Source organism: Photinus pyralis, unplaced genomic scaffold, assembly GCF_008802855.1.
Source record: "Photinus pyralis isolate 1611_PpyrPB1 unplaced genomic scaffold, Ppyr1.3 Ppyr1.4_LG6, whole genome shotgun sequence".
NCBI lineage: Eukaryota > Metazoa > Arthropoda > Insecta > Coleoptera > Lampyridae > Photinus > Photinus pyralis.
Window position 1 is genome coordinate 1,962,241 of NW_022170663.1, and position 20,204 is coordinate 1,982,444.

Consider the following 20,204-nt stretch of genomic DNA (forward strand, 5'->3'; position numbering starts at 1 on the left):
CCTAAGAACCTTTTTCCTTCACAATTCCTTGTCGCGCTGCGGACGAAGAGAAGAAAACAAGAAGCACGTTTCCACGGCGGTATGCAAACTAGGATTCTGTAGCCGGTCCGTGCAAAGTGCATCTGAAGGGCCAATTTCGTTCTCCACAGCTGTAGAAACGGTCTCAGACTAGAAGTATATAGCCGGTCCGCGCTGGAGGAGGGACCATTTTTATTCTAAAAGCAGTACCAAAACGCATCTAGAACTCCTGGTGCACAAACAATAAAGGGATTTATAGAAAATCATTCGTTATATTTGAACTAGAGTCGTAGTGCATTGATTTAATTATGACTTATTGAAGAGAATTTTATGCTATTCATCAAGTTGGTGTTTGTATAGTATAGAGTCGTAGCTAAAAATTCTTAATATATTAACGTATTGCAGTTCGTTTCCTTTTTATTATACAGGGTGTTTAATGAAAATACAATTCATTTTCTTTTAGTACCTGCCGGTAATATAGTGCGTTTATTTCATTTACAAATAAAATTCAATATTTCCTATCAATGCGAAGTGTGTTTTTGCCTCGGTTTTTGCAAATGTTTCGCCTACACATCTCTTCTCTAAATGTTCTCTTCTGTCTAAATGTTATCTCTCAATATCAAAAATGAATTTCTATTACAAACCGCGCAAACGAAATGTTGATATTTCAAACTAAAGTTGGTAAAGAAAGGGTTGGGATGTATTACAATCTAACGGTCGTTATTGAGGGTTAAAGTAGGGTAGACCCTCGTTTTTTTATTTAAATTGTGTCTCTCAATGTTTTATTACAGCGTTTGCACATTTTTCCATATTTACACGAAATATGACTCAAAAGATCACAAAAAGTTTGACTTTAGCGGAACACTCAAAAATTACACACAAAGACACCGTTTCACCCAATCGTTTACAATTAAGGACGTGCAACAGAAATTTTCCAGTACAGAGAGATAAACGAATAATTGGAGGGCAATTACAAAACGTAAACAAATTGATTTCAAATGTCAAACCACAAAGAATACGTCTCTACACTAATACCCCTAAATTCGTCGCGTATTTATTTGCGAAGGCAATATAGGTAACAAAGCGGCGGCAAATTTAATCTCTCAAAATATATCGTTTTCCAATAAACGGCACTGCAATAACTTCTATACGCGCAATCAAGTAACCCCGATCGATCCGCTTGTGTATGAAATTCAAATAGACCTCAATTATTTACGATAATAGTCGTTTAAATCTTCGGAATTTACAAGTGGAAAACAAGTTTTAGGTGACGAGGCGAGTTTTTATACGTACCACGTTGTGCCTAGCACTCGGCCGGTAGCTGACTATGGCCGTCCGGTTGTAATTTGTATTATTATGCATACCTGGAACAAGGTAATGATCATTAATTATCTGATATTAATACGAGACAAAAATAGATATTTCCACTCATTGACGTATTCTGTTCGGAGAACGTCAGTTTCTTAAATCTAATGCGCATTTTCTCAATCTAGGCGAGCAGAGATAGTCAAAATATAAACAATCACGTTTTTTCCAACCGAAATTGATGCATAAATATCAGGATTTAAAACAAAATTTATGAAACTAATGTGATTTTTATTTGGACTTACTGTAACTATGTTGGGGGTTAAGAACATTAAAATATATTAATCAGGTATCATCCACACAGAAATATATTTTATAATCGGATAAGGGACCCCAAAACGTATTTTAAAAATGTGTCAACGTACTAGACTAGGGCCGAATAGACAGATTATGTCAATATATAGACCAGATGAATTATTTGGCATTTTGCCAACGCCTACTACCCCAAAATGTTAAAAATTCTTTACTATTCAAACCAGAAAAAATGCCTGTTGTTAAATTTTTACATTTTGGTGTAGTAGGCGTTGGCAAAATAATTCATTGATGGTTCCTTTAGATGACATCTAATAAAGAATCATATTGTGCCATACATCGTTGCATTCGTGATAAAAAATGCTACTCAATAGAATACAGTACAGGGTGACCAAATAAGAATGCGAATTACTGTATCTGGGAATTTTTTTCATGAAAAAGTAGCTAAATGATACCTAAATAAGCTCACGAAAACCGCATCTCGCATGATAACTCGGAAACCTTTGAATACTCCCCACCACTTCATTTTTAGAGATACAGCAAAAATTGTCAAACAAAAAAAGTTCAGATTATCGTCGACTTCAAAGACAGGACATTTTTTTGTTAGGTTAATATAGCGGAATTCACAGAAACATCACTTTTTTAGATTCCACATTGCAGTTACGCCCCCTAACGGCCATTTTACAAACTTAAAAATATTTTCCAAGTTTTTCTCGTGGCCGTTTTAGTAATAACGTTTTTTTACCGCAAGTCTCTACGATGGATAGGTTCTCAAATACAGTATCTCGCATTCTTAGTTGGCTACCCTGTACATATACAGTGATATTCATGTAGAAGTAGACATAGGGATTTCCTATGTCTACTTTTACATGATAAAAAGTCTTCTAAAGGACGCCTAACTTTATGCAACCAAAATAACCTACAACAAATGAAGATCTGCCTGTCATATTAATTAATTTGAATATTATCGCTTTGACTTCCCTATTCTAATTTCAGTTCGTATGCGATGTATTCAACTAAAGAGCCGATAACAGTTACAGGAACAGGAACTTAAGAGATTTATTTTCTGTGAGCCAAAGCAACAATATTCAAATTAATAATTAATATGACAGCCAGATCTTTATTTGTTTCAAGAAGTTATTTTGGTTGCATAAAATTAGCCGCCTTCCAGAAGACTTTTTATCTTTTGAAAGTAGACATAGGCAATCCCTATATCACTGTACGTATTTTTTTTCGGCCATTATAAAAATATGAAGTTGATGATGGTACCTCAAAGACGAAACGTCGCAATGAAAATCGGTGGACACCATCTTGCAGAGCTCAAAAAATGTCTATGAGGAAGTGTTATTTGTCCATGGTTACAAAAAAAAATACAAACCAATATGGTTAATTTCGGTTTTTTTTTCGAATAACTTCGGACCTGTTCGGAATTTCCGAATTTTTAAAACAACACTTTACTAATCCCTAAAATACGCAATTTTCTAATTTAACCGACTGTATATCTTTTATGGCTTATTTCGGTAAACGGGCCAACTTGGTAGCTCCTCTTTTCCCACATCAAGGAGTTCGAGAAATTTGACAAAATAGCACAGTTAGTACCCGTTCGCACTAATTCTGATGGTACTAAAAACGATGTGCGGAATATGCTGCCACATGGATGAGAGTAGTATTGTCCTGGAACAATGGTTATCATTTACTGAAGCGGGTAAATACAAAACCCCCTCCTCCCTTAAAAGACAAGATGAACGTTGTACAAAACTTCAAAAACAATTTGGCAGACTCAGTAGCTTCGATTAATTTCCGAAAATTCCAAACAATTAACTACACGCATTTTCATTAACTCCTGACATAATTCCTGGGCACGAATAGAAAAATCTGATATGAAAACTCTATCTGGGACGCACTTTGGGTTCGATTAAACACACAGTTTAAATGATAAAGACAAACATTTGTTTTGTAAAACAAAATTAAAAAAGCCGCTGAAACAGAACCTGTTTTATTCACACACTCCGCACTCGGGCGTTCGACAGACAACTAAATAACACACACTCTTAATTACGTACAGTTATTAAATAATCCAGTCAATCTAGTAGTCACAGATTTGCGATATACAGGCGTATTAAAACTGACACAAACGCTGAACGCTTCAAGAACTTCTCCTTAATTTGATGACAAAATCTGGATTGTTGAATTTTATGACACTTTTTGGTGGCTCTTCGGCCGGTTGCTTAACTTCTGCACACTTTATTACAATACTGACGAATTACGTTTTCACATACGCAGGCAGACTGCTCAAAAATTTAGCGTAAAGAAACGTACACGCTCTTAAACCGTTGCATGAAAAGCAAAAGAAAAAGCTCCGTCTCCTTGTTGTCTCCAGTATTTAAGGAAACACCACTTCCACCATAAAACAAACTCTTTCTTCGTGAATTTTCAAATCAATCGCCAATCACAATTAGATTAGATAAACGTCAGCCACAACTGTCGTGCGTTTATTAAATTTCGCCTAACATAGCGACGACCAAATAAAACCTTTTATAAAACACGCAAATTTGACCAGCTGTTCTTACAACATATTATCTAAATTCTAAATTTCTAAGAGGAAAAACAAACACTGAGAAACAAATTCAAGTAAAATAAACCAATCTCGTGTATATTCTTAAATATCCCACCCGATTGCACTGGAAAATTGAGATTATACCTCATTCAGAGTGTCCCATTATTACTGCTGGTGCTGGGCCAAAATATTGCAAAATCTGTAATCTGGCATGAGGTTTTTTGCCACTGTAACCAAGCACCGGTTTTGGTGCAGAAATTGTATCAGTATTCATGAACCGTACATTGGTGGAAGCTACCGGCTTTAATGAACACCTGGTGCTTCGACGAACTCAAACTAGCGCTTCCTTACGAAAAATTGTAGTTCTGTCCCTTCTAGGAGTCGGAAATAGAAGGTAAAAGTAATCACTTTAATTTGGAGCGCACTTTTAGCCGTCGCTAAGTAAATCAAGATACTGAACTTAATTTGTCGTTTGTAGCCGTTCCCGTAGAGATATTTAGTTTATCTTTGCAGCATCCGAAAGTTCTCTCGGATTGGAAGAGAAGGAAAAAGTAATATTGTATGATTTCAGCTCCGTTAATTAATGATTTTAGTTCCTCAATAGTAATTTAACACCGACAAGTCGCTCGGTTACACGTTGATAAACTTGACAAGTTAACTTGCCGCTTGATCCCAAAATTCCGAGACGCCATCGGTGAAATACCGAATTTCTGAATTTCAGTCTTATTATTATTAAAAGCAAAACAACAATCAAAACTCGACTCAAATTTTAAAAAAACCGCGAAATAAATTCATTGATCGAATCAAAAGCTCAAATTCCAAGTTATTGAAAATGCTGAGAGATAATCACAACAACTTAAATAAGTTCTCGAAAACTGCATCGACCGCGTAACCAAAAGCAGCAAAAATACAAACCACACGAGACGTTATCAAAGATAAGAACTTTACCCAAGATACAAACCGCAGGAAGCTACGAGAATTTTAATTAAATCGCAAGTGCGGAGGGTGAGTCCGCGAATTATTTCCGCGGATTAAAAGCAAAATCGCGATCAAAACGCTAATCAAATTAAAAACAGAAAATAAATCTGCCAATTTAATGTTACGTTGACCACCCTGTAGGGAAAGTGATCAGTAATAAATTGTACGCACACCGTCTACGCATCACGTAGCGGTTTATTTCCGATTAAGCGCACCGGCTCTTCCACCTTTTTCTTTTACGTTGAAATCGCCATGCTTAAGCTTAAGATTAAATTATTATTTACAATAAACACCTACTGAATAAGCTCTGATCAATACTCATTTGTATATGCAAGAGTAACGTACTTTCGTCAATCAAAAATAATATTATTTTCCAAATTTTGTTGGGGTCTCCTTTCACGAGCGTTTTCCCCTTTCGATTTAATTATATTTTCCTTTCTCTAACTCGGACCGTTCGACTTATTAGCAAGTCGAGCGACACTTCCACTGGTCCGTTTTATTAATTTAATCAATTGACATAACTAAATAATGGACCAAAATCCATTGTATAACTTTAAAAATTAAAATAGTAGTTCGATTAACACCCATGGCAACAAAATATCATAATCCAGTATCAAATCTCTGAAGATCAATTTAATTGAACTTGATTAACCCGGTGACCCCGCGAAGTACTCCGCGAATAAGATCCAAGATGGCCGAAAAGACTCCCCCTTCTACTCTTTGGTCTACTCATATCAGGCGAGGAGGCTGCGTGTAAAGATCGTGAACTGACACTAGCTACAGGAGAAAACTCAAAAACGTTGTTTTGCTATCTGTGGTATACCGAGTGATCGAAAAGTAGTGGGGACAGTTTGAATTTCCCGTAAAACTAAACATTTATAAAGTTGGTAACATACTAAATGTCATTTATGTAAAAGCAGTGGTGGATTAATTATGCATAAATAAACTACCTTCTAAACATGTTAGCCAATTCCTTAAGTAAAAAACATTAAAAACTTAAAGCGCCCAATTTAAACTGTCTGCAGTTCTTTTCGATCAAGTGTACAGGACTTTATAGGGTCAATTAAGTATTGTTACTTAATGCATAATCATACATACACATTACACTTTCAGATTTCTTGCGTCATTATATTATTCCGAAACTTGTGGTCACATATGAATTAGGTACATTTGGAATACCCATCTCGTTTATTTATTTCTTAATATTTAAATTAGCATATACCCGAGCGAGTTCGTAGTTACCGTTGTAACTTTCCGCAATTATAACAGATTAATGACGCTAAAGGGACTTTCCATCGAATCGAAAGCCGCCGTTTCGACGAGATTAATTTCCTTTGGGAAAGCAATTACTCTCCAGTTTAGACTTTTCGATGATCACCTAATCAGACCTAATCCTCTTCCGCCTTTTCTAAAGGAGGGTCTTAAAACGATTAGAGTCCAATTTCGTAGATGTGATGTTATTTCAATTCAAGGCAACAGTTCATTTTACTTTAAACAAAATGAATAAATTTAATTACATATCTGTAATCGCGAATTGCGTGAATAATTATACCACGCGACTAATTGGAATTTATAGCATTTAAATTAAATTTGGCGATCATTTGTCGTTAAATAGGCCCTTAATCAACATTTCCCTTAATGGGAACAGTCGTGTAAGACGGCGGAATTTCATGCTTTTGCAATGTCGATTAATGTTCACGTACAAATACCCAAGGAATATTAAAGACACCGCATAATCATTATTTAGATACAAACCAACATGCAAATGTGGCACAAAGAAAGTGCCATCTACGTAACGTGTGATACTTTTAATAACATCCAAGACGCTTAAATGTCATACGCCCTGTAAAAATTATTATGCTGGATGTTTCTGTTAAGATGGAAAAGAAAAAGAAAAACCAATGTTACTTGTAAGTTAACACTTCTCGCCTTGAAGAGACAGTCACCAATTTAGTTACGACACCTAATGCTGGGACTGATCTCAAATCTCAACTATAAGCCGGGAAATCCCGCACGAGGGCCCGTTATTACTTGTCTCGGGGGTGAGACTGCTACCAAACAAATTCTTCGGTTTAGAATTTATTTTAAATATAAATTGCGATTCAACAACTTCGAGATATGTAACAAAACAACATTTTTATTTCACGGAACGCCCTGTATATTTATTTTTAAATATTTTTACAGAAAATTAAATCCGAATCAAAAATTTTTAGTACATACCTAACCCTCGACATGACCCCTCTCCAATAATTAATAACAGAGCCCCAAACGTTCAAAGTAAATTACTATGTCCCCGATAAACTATTATAATTATTTTTTAAATCCCGAATTTAATTTCCTTTTAAAATATACAGGGCATCCTGTTTAAAACAAAATTTATCTTGTCGAAAAACCGATACTCAACTGTCCACATACCCCATACTTTGTAATTAACCTAGCTCCAATAATGAGAAACTTAGCAATGGTGCCAGTTTTAGATCGAAAACACTGGATAAATAACTATAGGTAACTGTTTCTAATGCATACATTGAGCGTTCTGTGAAACAGTCAACAAACAGTACCCCTTTATTCGGGCACTCAGAGGAGTACATCTTTTAATTTTTCATTAAAAGGTACTATCCATTAGGTTACATGTATCAAAATGGAAGTGACTTAGAGATCATTTTATAATATTTACAGGGTGTCCCATTTTTGACACTTTGATGTATCTTCGGAATTGCTAGTATATCACCAAAAGTAATATAAGCACCGTGTACTTTTTTTAAGTGAAAGATCAATGTAAAATCAATATTTAAAAATGTTGGGAAATATGTTTTATGCAAAAGTTTATTATAATGATTTTTGAATAATATGCCGCTTCCAAAATAAAGGCCGATTTATAAACTTTGTCGCCCGCGCTGGCCCTGGCAGTTCATAGAATTGACCAATGGAAAAAGAGTACCCATTTGGCGTGTCAAAGTCAAACTCTGGATAGGTACTCTTTTTCCATTGGTCAATTACACGAACTGCCAGCGCGAACGCGGGCGACAAAGTTTATACATCGGCCTTAAGTGTACGGGGTCAAGTCAATACCTAACCTCATTTTCTTTATGTATATTTTTTCTTTTAAAAAAAATAACACGCCAAGAATGGTATTCAAAAAAGATTCAAGTAATCAAAAAAAGATTTAAAAAGTTCAAATGATTAGATGATCAGTATTGAATTTATTTTATGTTATAGGGAATTAACATGTTACCTTCTTAGACTAAAATATACAGGCTGTTCCATTAAAAAATGAGGTTAGGTCCAATAACTTTTTAACCTGACCTCGTATACAATTTTGAAAACGGCAAATTATTCAATCATTATAAAAAAACTTCTGTAATAAACATTTTTCTGCGCCTCTCTTAACTAGGGAAATATGGTCATTCTAAAATTTTCCCCGTATCCCTTAACGAACGAATATTTTCAAATTTTGATTTTACCATTTTTTAGTATGATCCAAACAGAGGACATGACTCCTATATTGTTTTCTTGAAACAGTAACAATTACAGAGATATAAAAGTGTTAAAAATGGGCCACTCTGTATAAGTATGCAAAGATACTGGCATGTCGACCACCAGGCGAGCTAGAAAGATCGCTGAATGAAGATAGACACATAGTAGCCATCAGTAAACCACATTTTGTAAATGGAATACCCTGTAGATTTATTTTAACGGAACATCATGTTAAATTCTCTTTTCAAAAATGTAGCACACAAAAAAAGAAATATTCCAAAAAAATCAAGCGAGATTAAAAAAGGGTAAAAAAATTTAATAAATTCAAATTTGAAATCTTTTTTGAGTTTTTTTATCACTTGAAGCTTTTCTGAATTGTTTTGAATCACTTGAATATTTTTTTAATATCATCCATGGAGTGTAAAAAAAGAATTTAATATCTTTTTAGATTAAAGTGTTATCAGGGGTTCCATAAAAATGAGGTTATCTTCGATAACTTTTTTTCGTGACCTCGTATACTTACATATTTTAAAAACGGTACATCATTAAACAATCATTATAAAGAAAAGGTTATCCCGTACGTCCCAGGGAAAACGCACCATAGGGAAAAAATTAAAATGTATTTTTTCGCGAAGGACCCACGAGGTCTTTGATATGTATGTACATATTTGAAATTAGCGATCAACGTACGATATTGCGCTTGCCTGATGCTAGAAAGAGAATGGAGTAGTACGTTGAACACTAATTTCAATGGCCTCGTGGATCCTTCGCGAGAAAATACATTGCCGTTTCCCTATGGTGCGTTGTACCTAGGACACACTGTATAAAACATTTGTCAGGATCTCTTTTAACTAAAAAAAATATAGGGTCATTTTGAAATGGACACTCATGGGTGACGTAAGTTGACAGTGCCACCGGTACTTATTCTTACCTTTTCGGAATTGAGGAGAGATAAAAGAATTGGAAAGTACACACTGTACTAAGTAGCATTTTTTACGCGATTTTTTATTACGAAATACTCCCAAAATGCCTACCTCAATATGTTACACCCTTAAACTGGGGTGCCAAACAAAATTCTAATATGCAGAGAGGCTTTTGCATTTTGAATGCATTATTATATTGAAAAATCCCCATCCAATTTTCATTTGACGTAATTGTTACACTCTCACACAATTTTTTAAATCTTTTTTAATTCTGTAAATGATGATGAGTCAAGCAGATCGACGAACACTGTATCTTTTATTGCTACCGAGGTCCAAATGGTCATCACTCACCCTGTACAAAAACTATTTAAAATTACAGGGGCTTCCAAATATAAAAATGTAGTTTTAATTTAGGCGATTTTCGCATACTTATATTCCGTCCAGTTCGTTTATTCACGATTTGCAGTGACCACTTAGCAAAAATTTGATTTGTATGCCTAACTTATAACGAGTTCGCATCGATGTCCATCGAATAATGGGATTTTCTACAAACTTTCTCGTAACATTTTCGCAAAACTCTAATTGTGTTTAGCAAAGATGCGAGGCAAACGCGAAAGTAGCTCACGTTTGTTAAACAGAAGAAAAATGTGAATTTTTAAGAATTAAGCGTAAATGATTCAAATGTATTCAACTTCCTCATCTTACAACTAATGTCTTTAGGCGTGGGAATGGGTTGATGACCTGTAAAAAGGTAGGTAGGTAGGTACAGTTAACCGATTTCTGACTATAACTATTTCGGACGATTAACGTGGATCATAATAACCTACACCTTAGAGCGAATCTTATTTCAGTATGGTCTGAAACACGAAAAGTGTTTTACTTCCGAACATTAAGAAAGTTGTCTAAATCTATTAATAACATTAATTTGATGGGCGCTAGAAGTAGTCCAAACGTGATGGTACAGCGTGTTCTTTCGGAAGACGGTGAAAAGGTTTGACGGTAAAATTGGCACTTTCATATTAATTGTATTTGTAATATATGTTCAATGAACACTTATAAAAGTAGAAATTGCAATGTTTTCATAAAAATAGTATATTGGAAGACAAGTGTTACAATGTGACCTATACGACTATCTTGTGGCACGAGTGGCGTAGCGAAGCGGAGCCACGAGTGGTCACAAGAGAGGAGTATTACAATAAAGCATTGTAACACGTGTTTTTCATACTATTTTTTCTATTTCGGGGCTTTAATTTAATTAAAAAGTAATTATCAAAAACTACAGGAAAATTTAGAATTAATATGTCTTAAGTTGGCAACACCATTTACGTTGACAAATTTTAAGTTGGCAGCGTAGATAAACACAACACTGACATTTGGAAACTTTAAATTTAAATTTTTTACTCTAGGCCAGTCATATTAGACAATTTTTTTGCCAAACATTGCAAAAAATACTGTAAAGTTGCATTTTTAATATATTGTTAGGGACTACCTAGACGGTATAAATCTAGATTTGCAACCCTCAGAACCATGAGCCAGCCGATGTACAGGGTGAAAATCGAGAAAATTTTGCACTTTTTTCAGTTTTTCGCAAAAAAATAAGTAAAGGAGTGTTCTAAAGAGGAAATGTGTTATTATCTCTTTTAAAGTAGAGAAAATTACCTAAGGCGACCTATGTGCGGGATCTGTAACCCAATTAGTTCCAGAGATACAGCTCTGTGAATATTGACAAGTTTTTTTTAAAAAGTGGAAATTTTTACTTTTGTTATATTTTATACCATAAATATTGCCATAATAGTTATTTTTGTACCAAGGCCGTAAAAGTGATCTTTTTTGGCTGAAGCTGCTGTTCAGCTGCAATTCAGATGAGGCCTAACAAATCACTTTTGGCCAAGGTGCACACAACATTTTTTAGGCGATCATCAAAAAAGAATTCAAAAATTTGCTCATAAAAATATTTTTTCTGAAAATCATAGTTATCTTAGACAATTAAAAACAAAGCATTTCCTGTCATATGTAATAAATTATAATTAGCATCTTTGCGTGTGTTTTGTGCGTATCAAAATGGGTGATAGCGACAGTTCAGATACCTACCCAAAATGAAATTTTGGAAGCTGCAAGCGTTGCGACCCTATGTCATATATGATATAAGAGCAGGCGTTTGAGAGTAAAAGTACAATCGCAACTTCCTCCGCTGCACAAGATTTTAATAATGTAAAATGCAATAGGTCCTTCGTAACTGTGGCTTGCAAGACCTTATAGTTAACATGCTGTAATAATAATAATAATAATAACTTTATTCCCTATAAAGACAAGTCTAACACGTCACAGGATCGTCAAAATAACATCAAAGCAAAAGAAAAACATGTTTGGAAAATTAAAATGTGTCTTCAAAAAATTCAAGTAAGCTGTAGTAAGGTTTTAACATTAGTATATTCATGACCTTCTTCTTAAAAAGATTGACGTGATGGATCTTCAATGTGGCGGGTAGGTGATTATATACTTTAATCGGCATGCAACGCGTGCTGTTCGCAGTGAGAGCAAGTCTATGTTGAGGGGGTCTTATATTGTTACATCTTGTATCATATTTATGTGCTGCGTTGTTTTCAAGAATCAAATTTCTTTTGCGTTTGTGTACATATGTGGCGGCTTCTAGGATATACAGAGAGATAACAGTCAGAACGCCTAGATCGACAAACAGATCCCTGCATGAGGTACGACTTGCCACTTTGAAGATCGCTCTGATCGCACGTTTTTGGTAAAGTAGTGCCCGATTAACATGAGGACTGGGTCCCCAAATGATAATACCATAACGCAATCGGGATTCAACATCTGCAGTGTAAACAGCTTTTAGTGCCGGGATGCCAACTGCGTCTCTGAGGAATCTGAGCTTATAAATAGATTTAGAGATAGTTCGACTGATAGCTTCGATGTGCAACTTCCATTTGAGATCATGGGAGAAGGTGATGCCTAGAATTTTAATGTTCTCCTGGTATTCGATTCCTGACCCTGCAATATTCAGGGATAATTGTTGGACACTCTGATGTGACGTTGAGGAATGAAAGCGTGTATATTTCGTTTTTTCTCTATTTAAGATTAGTTGGTTTCCTGTACACCATTTGAACATGGCATTTGAGATGGTATTGGAGTCCTTTTCAATGTTGCCTTGGCTGCTGCTGACGAGGACGGTCGTGTCATCTGCATAAAGAGTGACTGCGTTGATGGGGAGGTATGTAATTAGATCGTTAATATACAACGAAAATAAGAAGGGAGATAGGATCGCTCCTTGCGGTACTCCAATTCTGATAGGTAGCTCTTTGGAGTGATAATTTACTCGTCAGTCTTTAGAGAAATGCGGTATTCGTACGAATTGAGATCTGCCAGATAAGTAGGAGGCGAACCAATAAAGCGGGATTCCTCTAATACCATACTTCTTCAGTTTTAAAGTTAGGAGATCGTGGTTAACGGAGTCGAACGCTCTGCTGAGGTCGTAAAAGATTCCTATAGGAGCTGTTTTATTTTCTAGGTCGACAACTATATTGTTGTAAAGTTCCAAGTTCGCTGTAATGGTTGACATTCCTAATCTAAACCCATGCTGTTTATCGGAGATTAATTCGTGTTTATCGAAATATGTTGATATTCGTTGTAGCATAGCATGCTCCAGTAGTTTGCCAATGCAAGAACTAAGAGCAATCGGTCTATAATTAGAAATGCTAGAGGCGTCTCCTTTTTTAAAAATAGGGATTATGACGGACTTTTTAAGACACAATGGAAATATTCCAGACGCAAACGATGCGTTGATAAGATGAGTTAGTATCTTCGTAGGAGGTTGTTTTGCTTGTTTAAGTATATGAGGAGCAATACCGTCAGCGCCAGGAGAGCTGTTGTTATTTAGTGTATTAAAGAGGTCTGATACTTCGCACTCGGCATATGGGAATAGGTAAAAGGAATTTGCATGATTTTTAATGTGAGCTTGAGGGAAATCTGACTTAGGAATAGATTCAACTAGGTTGGTGGGTGTTGTCTGGAAAAATTCATTAAACAAGTTTGCCAATTTCGTGGGAGACTCGATCACTGATTGTTCAATATTGAGGGACATATTTTGGTGAATACTGGTACGCTGATTTGTGAGTGAATTGATTATTTTCCAAGTCGTCTTGCTAATATTTTTCCTGGCTCCCATTATCTTGGAGTTGAAGTAATTGAATTTTGTGTTTCTCAATAAAATCCTATGGGCTGCTTTCAATGCCACAAATCGGTGTTTCAGACCAGGATACATTTTTTGTAGTAGGTACAGGTCGTTTAGCTTTTGGTTTGAAGATATTATTTCACGAGTAATCCATGGCTTTGTTCGGAGTGTCATCGGACGTTTTTTGAGTGGAAAACAAACCATATAGTAGTGTAAAAAAGTGGCAAAGAAATTATTGAATTTATCATTGACATTTTCTGTTTCGAAAACGTTCTCCCAAGATTCGCTTGTAAGAAGTTCTAAAAACCGATGCATGTTATTGTCAGAGTATATTCTCTTATACAAGAAGGTGGTAGGGCACTGCACAGAAGTTCCAGACGCATCACAGATTTTTATCAGTTTATGATCGGAAAAATGGACATCAAGTAGTTCATAACAGAGCGTAAAAGGTAGATTAGTGCAGATGTTGTCAATGGCTGTGTGAGATTTTTGTGTAACCCTAGTGACCGACTCCACAATGATTCTCAAATTGAAGGATTGTAATACATTCCTAAGTTCTGTGTACTTCTCATCATGGCACTCGAAGTTAATATTGAAGTCGCCGGTCAGCAATAAAAACGACGATGAGGAGTGTAATAGATTTAACATCAAATTCAGCTGGTGAATAAATGTGTGATAATTACTGCCCGGAGGGCGATAAATATTTACAACATTAATTTGTATGTTCTTGTAATGCCACTTAATGCAACACACTTCAAAAACTCTTTCAACGGAGAACGGTGTTACGTCAATTGGGTATACAATCGTGTCGAAACGATGCCATATCGCACAGCCACCGCCCCTTGCAGTAGATCTACTGAATGAGTTCGATAACGAATAGTTGTCAATGTGTATATTATCGATTTGATCACTATGGGTCCAAGTTTCAGTAAGACAGAGTAGTAATGGTTGACTGTCTTTCAGTAGCACTTCAAGATTATTTACTTTGTTGTTAATACTTTGGACATTCAACAAAAATAGCAATGAGGTTTTACTGCAGGAGGAGATCTTAGGAGTTAGGTTTTTGGACGATTGGTGGCTAGTCGGAATAAAAAATGGTTCATTCGTGCACCTTTAGGCCATATGTGGGGCGATTTCAGGGTTTCAAATAACTCACTTGGCACTGACACATGAAAAGAACTGTACTCATCAGGCCGCCTCGAATTAAGTTTGACACATTTGACTTCATCAAAATCGTGACTTTTTAAATGTTCAATAACTTGTTCAACCGTTACTGTAGGATCTAAATTGTAGACATGGAGGTGAGAGAAGGATTTTACTCCTTTTAAATTTATTCCAACTGCTGATCCTTCAATAAGCGGCTTCTTTGGCTTCCTTCGTTTGGTAACCTCTATGAAGTCTCCATCGCCATCGATGGTTCTAGTATTTACCACAGATTTGGCATTTTGTGGTGGCGGTGGTAGAGTTAAAGCATTTGGAGGCAGATATTTAGTAGCGGCGGGTACTTGGACAGCACTGCAGGTTTCGGCCACGGATGGAGGTCTAATTAATTGAGTAGTCATCTCGGTTGCAGTATTACAATTATTAGAAACCTGATTACCTACTTTGATGGTAGGTATAGGTAGCTACTTGTGTTTTCGGTTAATTGTTGGTGATTCTTCGTATAATGTAAAAGCAACAACATCTTCCTCATGTTTTGGTTCTACACTTCAAAAAGGTCTGCAAGCAGCAAAGATTGAAACGTCAAACTATAATTTTAAATGTGAACATTGTGATTAATGCAAAATGGTGTGAAACATTCCTACAAGTCCGAAAATGAAAAAAACGCACGTGGATGGCCCAATCCTTGATGGGGCGAGACCAGATAGACGCTTTGTATCAAACAGATTACTGTTTCTCAGACATCAGTTTCAAATAAGTACAGTTTGACAGATGTGTACAATAAAGTTTGACAGAAGCGTACAATAAAGTGAAACTTTATGGCCGCAAAAGCGACCATAAAATCAACGTTTTTGTGATGATAGCCTAAAAATACTCATACATACTACGAGGGCTATCCAGAAAGTAGCAGACGTTTTGAAATAAAAAATTAAGGAAGTGTAAGAAACAACTTTTATTATATACACTTGGAAGCTACACTCTTAGGCTATTTTTCAACATAATCACCATTCATATTGAGGCACTTATCATAGCGTGGTACAAGTGTTTTGATTTCAACTTAGTATACATACTGTCCATGTGCTGTGTTGCGAGCCAGATCTTCGTCGCTGGGAAGAGGTGGAAGTCGCTTGGCGCTAGAGCCGAGCTGTATGGAGGGTCATCCTTTCTCCCATCCAAAATCATCCAAGAGCTGTCCAGTACGGTTGACAGTGTACGGGCGGGCGTTGTCGTTGAACAACAGAACTTTCACCTCTTCCCAGCGATGAAGACCTGGCTCCCAACGCAGCGGTTCGATAGGAACGCCGAACTTCATGTCAGCGTTACCCAGTGCAGGTTAAAATCTCAGGCGGCGGATTTATAAAAGTTGGAATCAAAACACTTGTGCCACGCCATGATAAGTGCCTTAATTTCAATGGCGCTTGTGTTGATAAATAGCCCAAGAGTGTAGCTCCCAAATATATATAACAAGAGATTTACTTTACCAAGTTTAAATTTTTTTATTTCAAAACGTCTGCTACTTTCTGGACAACCCTCGTACATACGTATGTATGTATCATACAGAAGACTTTATAAAATGACCTCTCGGCAGCGGTCTGAATTCTTGCATCGAGAGGTCATGCATAGAACCAAGAGCTCGGCCTGCAGATGCAAAAAAAGGTTGCTCTGCTTCGTGTTCTTGCATGAAGGCTGGTATGAGATGCTCTTCAATGTGCAAACACTGCGAAGGCATCAATTGTACGAACATACCAAGAGCCGAGGAGTTGGATGAAGAGGAGATCTACGCAGATGTGGAGTGGCCTCTCTTCAACCTAAAGATAGCCAACAAGGAAGTTCAAGTACAAGCGGTGACTCTTCGCCTCCTCCAAATATCGCCCGAAAATGATTGTTACAGTTTACCATTACCTCGATTTTAAGTTGTTATAATGAAGAAAAAAAAATTCTAATGTAATTATTTTATTTTCACTTTTTTTGGAAAACTTGTCAATATTCACAAAGCTGTATCTCTGGAACTAATTGGGTTACAGATCTCGCACATAGCCAGTCTTTTAGGTAATTTTCTTTGCTTCAAAAGTGGTAATAACACATTTCCTCTTCAGATCAATCCTTTTTTTGCGAAAAGATGAAAAAAATTCCAAACTTTCTCGAATTTCACCCTGTATATCGGCTGGCTCACGTTTTTGAGGGTTGCAAATCTAGATTTACACTGTCTAGGTTGTCCCTAACAACATATTAAAAATTATTTTTTGCAATGTTTAGTGTTTAAAATGACTGGCCTACTCGTAGATAATAGTTATTTGTACAACTAGAGAAGAAAGTGGAGTTTTTCCAGGAGTAGGCCATGCTAGGGTGATGAAATTCACTGTGTATATGTGCGGTCACTCATTAGGTTATGTCCATTTTATACAAAATGATCATTTCCTGTCAATGTGCAAAACCTAGTTGCCAGATTTAGTTTTGGATTTTGTGGTAATTTTGTTATAGGTTAATAAGTATAAATTTCACTCGAAATTTCATGAAAAACAACTTGCTTAATACGTTTCATATTTTATTGAGTAGGCAAATGGCTCGAATGAACATTATTAATTTCAAAAGGCCGTTATATATGAACTTATTTACAATTATATGTTAGTAATAGCAGGTTTAAATGCCGATATGCTGGTCTAAACTTCGAGCAGCTTTAGTCTGGGGCTGGATCAGCTTTGGGAGATGTGTTGTGTAGATTCTCAGAAGATCCACTGCTCGATAAGTCAGTACCATCATACCCGAGATGCCCTCAACGATCGCATTAATACCTAACTGCGCTTGAGTGTAGTTCCTGCTTCCACGGTGACATTGGAATGTTCTTCCTTGGGTCTTTTGTTTTCCGTCTGTGCTGTTTGATGAGTAGTACATTTCTGTTAATCTTATTTCCGGCGGGTAGCTTACTATTCTTTGGGGAACCTTTTAGTCTTAGAGCAGCTGCCTGATGGTGTCTTGCTCTCGCATTTCTTCTTCTGGATGTTAACTGGTGTTTCCCCTGCTGAGTTCGTGGTGAGGATTGTGATTCCTTTCCATGTCCCAGCTTGTTATGTGGTGACCTCTAATTCTTTCTGGATGAAATCTTTCCTTAAATTCTGGACCTTTGAAGAGTTTGGTGTTCCCTTTCATTTTCCATGTCATAAACAAAAATGTTGATGCCAAAAACCCTCTATTCCACGACCATTGTTTCATTGGGAGTCTCTGAATCATTATTAATACCTGATTCTGACTCAGATTCCTCCAATTAAATAATGAAAGGTGGAAGGTTTTTATTTCCCATATATTTCACCCAGTCTTCCGAAATTAGTTTTTCACAATGATTACAAAAATTTTGCCACATGTCAGAAGTACAATTTGAAAGACCTTCAAGCCATACATTTCTAACCTTATGCTTGGATGAAAGCTGAGAATTTATACGCTTGTTGTAGTAAGTTTTACAGAACCCCCATGCCATTTCAATAGGATTGTAAAGGCAATGGTACAGAGGCAATCTAAGAACTTCGTGCCCATTCTCTTTCAAAAATTCGTCAGTCACGTAACATTTGTTATTGTCTTTCCTAAAAGGTTCAATTAAACTCCAAAGATAATTTTTGGTAATTTTGCCCTCAATTTTGACATTGTATTTAATCAACCAATCCTGCATCTGATCCTTTTTCCAATTACGTGAGGGTAATTTTCCAACTGCACCGAATGCGGAATGATACGGTGCATTGTCCAAGATCACCACACATTTACCTTGAATTTTGTTCAAAGCAGGAAGTAATTGATTAACCACCCAATTTTGAAAAATCTCCCCGTTCATAGTTTTGTGATAATCCCTATCGTTACTATTTGAAGTTTATAATAGATTACACCCTTCCAAAAATCCAAAACGAGACCCCGCATGCAAAACAGTAAAAAGCTTCCCTTCTGATTTCATTTTAGACGGATTACTTTTAATTTCAGAATCGTGTACCCATTTTCGGACACTGGACCCATTTTGAAAAATCCAAGTTTCGTCCAGATACACGAATGTTATATTTTCACTTGAATTTTGGTATTGCAAGAATTTCCTCAAAAATGTAATTTTGGTTGCAACATGTTTTTGTTAACAGAGATTTTTACGTCCATTTACGTGTTTGTATTTATAACCCATGGATTTTAGAATGTTATATAAAGTAGTTTTCCCCTTATCAAAATCAAAATTTTCCTGCGCGTCCCTTAGTAAGTCAGCCAAAGCAAAGTGTTCATTTTTCGAGTGATAATTCCGAGGGGTAAACCGCAACCCAAATTTTGTACACTGATTTCCTATAAATATTAGATTTCCTCTGAGTTCCTTCGAGTTCTTCAGAGTTCATTTGATTTCTTCGGAGTTTCCCTGATTTCCTCCGAGTTCCTCCAACTTCCACGGAATACCTCTGATTTCCTTGGAGTTCCCTCGATTTTCTTTTGGAGTTCCTGTGAGTTCCTCTGATTTTTTAAAGTTTTTTAATTATTTCATTGTTATTCCGTTGATTTAACAATTTCCTGGTAAGTAAAACCCGAGGTAAAACCATAAAAAAATATAAAAGTGTCAAGTGTCAAGTTAAAAAGTAATCGTAAACGATTTACATAAAGCGCATTTCCACTTGCATTCATTTCCCATTTGTAAGATGCAACTTCTGTTAAAATCGTAAAAATCCGGCCACAAATATGAAAGATAGCGTTGCACATGGGCAATCCATTGTTGACGTGCTACTTCAATTTCAGTTTATGAGAAGAATTTCATTTCAATGCTTTTCTAAATAAGAAAGTTGGAACTGCGCATGCGCAAACCTAAATTTTAAAACTAATGTTAGATTTTCCTTTGTTCCAAGCGCCTAAGTATCAAATTTCACTTAAATAGTTCCATAGATAAAAAAGTTGCCACGGCGCATGCGCAAAATAAAATTTTGAAACTGGCGCTAGATTTTCCTTTATTCCAAGTGCCTATGTATCACATTTCATTTCAATTCTTCCATAAATAAAAAAGTTGGCACTGCGCATGCGCAAAACCAAATTTTGAAATTGGCGTTTGATTTTCCTTTATCCCAAGTGCCTATGTATCAAATTTCGTTTAAATTCTTCCATAATAAAAAAGTTGGCACTGCGCATGCGCAAAACCAAATTTTGAAATTGGCGTTTGATTTTCCTTTATTCCAAGTGCCTATGTATCAAATTTCATTCAAATACTTTTATAAGTAAAAAAAAAGTTTGCAATTCGGTTTATAAATGGTCGAGATGCGAAAAGGGCACTGTGAATTTTGAATCG